Source organism: Mus pahari, unplaced genomic scaffold, assembly GCF_900095145.1.
Source record: "Mus pahari unplaced genomic scaffold, PAHARI_EIJ_v1.1 scaffold_9274_U1_1, whole genome shotgun sequence".
Taxonomy (NCBI): Eukaryota; Metazoa; Chordata; class Mammalia; order Rodentia; family Muridae; genus Mus; species Mus pahari.
The window spans coordinates 23262-25687 of NW_018393623.1; the positions used below are offsets into that span (position 1 = coordinate 23262).

At 45.8% G+C, this 2426-nt stretch overlaps 1 pseudogene across 1 annotated transcript; it reads left to right on the forward strand.

Moving 5' to 3' along the window:
* The first annotated feature begins 2055 nt into the window (after window positions 1–2055).
* LOC110315644 lies at window positions 2056–2422 on the forward strand (annotated as a pseudogene). The gene has a single exon (XR_002380220.1). The product of XR_002380220.1 is annotated as a dehydrogenase/reductase SDR family member on chromosome X homolog pseudogene (transcript).
* Window positions 2423–2426: the final 4 nt, after the last annotated feature.

The window sequence follows — 2426 nt, forward strand, 5'->3', positions numbered from 1 at the left end:
ATTGCTTTATTATACGTGCCTCTAAGGATTGATTTTGAAATATAGCTAAGTTAGATTCTTCACTAGTCCTAGGCAGTCCTTGAGCTGACCCTGGGCATGGATAGCTGAGTCACTGCCCTACACAATAATTTACAATGACCTAGGAAGAAGGAAGGTTGGGGTTTAAGAAGGAACTAGAGAAAATACTCAGAACTATAGATAGCTGATTTACACCCATACACAGGAATTTACAGTGGCCTAGGGGGAAGGTGGACTATACAATAGACTAGAATTGGAACTATGGCAAGGGCATGAAGCCCTTGCCCCTGGCTTCTAAGGTTAAGCTAACCTTAGGTGGGGCTGCTTTTGATCCCAGTTGTTAACTTTGATTTTTATCCCAATTGGTTCCTGTTAGCTTTTTGTATGCATTCCTCTGTTTTGTGTAAAAGTCACTTATAAGACCAGTGCTTGCTTTGGGACAAATTGCATCCGGATGCAGCACTCCCTTATGTCCGTGTCTGGTTGTCACCCTTTTCCTCTTCATTGCCAACACCTTGCCCACCTGTCTAGAACCCTAATTTCCCGTAGATTGAGGGGGGCCAACTGAGGCTGGTCTGCCACAATGAAGACCACAAGCTAGATCATGGTGAATATGAGGGGGCTGTCCCCACACCAGGAAGAGTAGATTGACTGAAGTATCAGAGTCTGATCTGCTAGAATTGGAATGGATTGTGAGCCATATTGTAGTTCTGTTGTTAAATGTGGTGATCTGGGAAGCAACCCTTAGACTTTCAGTCATCCTGAGTGTAGATTCCATGAGGAGGGTAAGGATCTGCAGCCCTTACAATGGAAAGCTATGGTGCATACAATACCCATTTAGTATATAAACACAGAGACTGCTTTTAGTGTGCACTGTGAAATGAATTCAACAAAATGGTCTGGGTTTTGTTTGTTTTTTGAGTTTTGAACATTGCATTTCACCTTCAATTTTGCGTGACAAAATTTCCAAATAGTTTAGAAACTCGTGGAAAAGAGGTAATGGGGTTATCCTTCAGCAATATTATATTGGAATTACTTTAACTTTTCATGATGACCAGCCACCATGGTGTCATTGTAACTCAATTCTAGAGCACAAGAGGAATTTCTGAGATGAAAAGGTTTCATGGTATTGTGAATGTGGTAAGAGCTGATTCTACATCTTGTTTCTTAATCCATATGGCAGGAAACAGACATCAAATTAGCCTTCAACATAGTTTTGTGTATGCATAAGTGAGGCTCGATTTGCCTGAAACCAAAAAGAGCATTAGTGCCTGCAGAACCTACATTGCCCTTTTTTGTGATCACCTCCATTTCCAAAATGAGCTCCAGATCATTGTGCTTCTGTTTGGAAGGGAGATCAGTAGTAGATGGAGGGTCAGAAATGTAACAATTTAGGGGCTTCTATGAATTATTTTGTGCAAATTACGGAGTCTTTATTCAATTTCTTTACATATACAATCATAGGAAACATTGGCCAATTTATATTTTTTCCTGATGCAATTTCCTTAGGTCTTTTAATATAAGCTTGACTATATTTTTGTGTTTTTTTTTTCTCTTCAACACTTCATTTTTAATACCTATTGTACACATCTTTGACTGATGTAGCTTTGTGATATGAAAGTCGTATTGTGTCCGTGAGTATAGTGTTTCTTCATAATCTTACTGAGAATTATGGGTTTTTCCATATGGCACATAACTTTGGAATCAACTTCCCTGTGTTAAGAATTTTCTTTCGTTCATATTAAATCTATGCTGTGAATTGATCATATCCAATATTGTTTTTCTTTTCTTTTTTTCTGGAAGTACATTTTAATGGCACTGTTTACTGTAGTAAAAGGGGTATAAGATATTCTATATAATCATTCATTTAGAAAACTGTAGCACACTATATGAAGTGTGTGAGAGTCAAGCTGAGGGAGGCTGCCAGGAGCTCAGGGTAAGAAACCGACGCGGCGGCGGCGGCGGTGGCGATGGGCGGTGCCATGGGCGGTGGCGATGACATGACTTCCGGCGCGGCGTGCTTACGTTCCCCGTCACTTCGGGCGCCGCCGCCATGCCCCCCCTGCGCGCGCTGCGGGCCGCGCTCCGCGTCTACGCCGTGGGGATCGCGGTGGTGCTGGCGCAGCTTCTGCGCAGGCTCCGCGGCCGCTTCCGGTCGCCGGCGCTACCCCCCCAGCCGGGCCGCGTGGCCATCGTGACGGGGGCGACGGACGGCATCGGACGCAGCACCGCGAAGCAGCTGGCGCGGCTGGGCGTGCGCGTGGTCGTGGCCGGGAACGACGCGCGCCGGGGACAGGAAGTCGTCAGCGCCATCCGGGCGGAGACGGGGAGCGACCGAGCGCACTTCCTGTTCCTGGACCTCGCCTCCCTGGCCTCCGTCCGAGGTTTCGTCCGCGACTTCCGGGCCC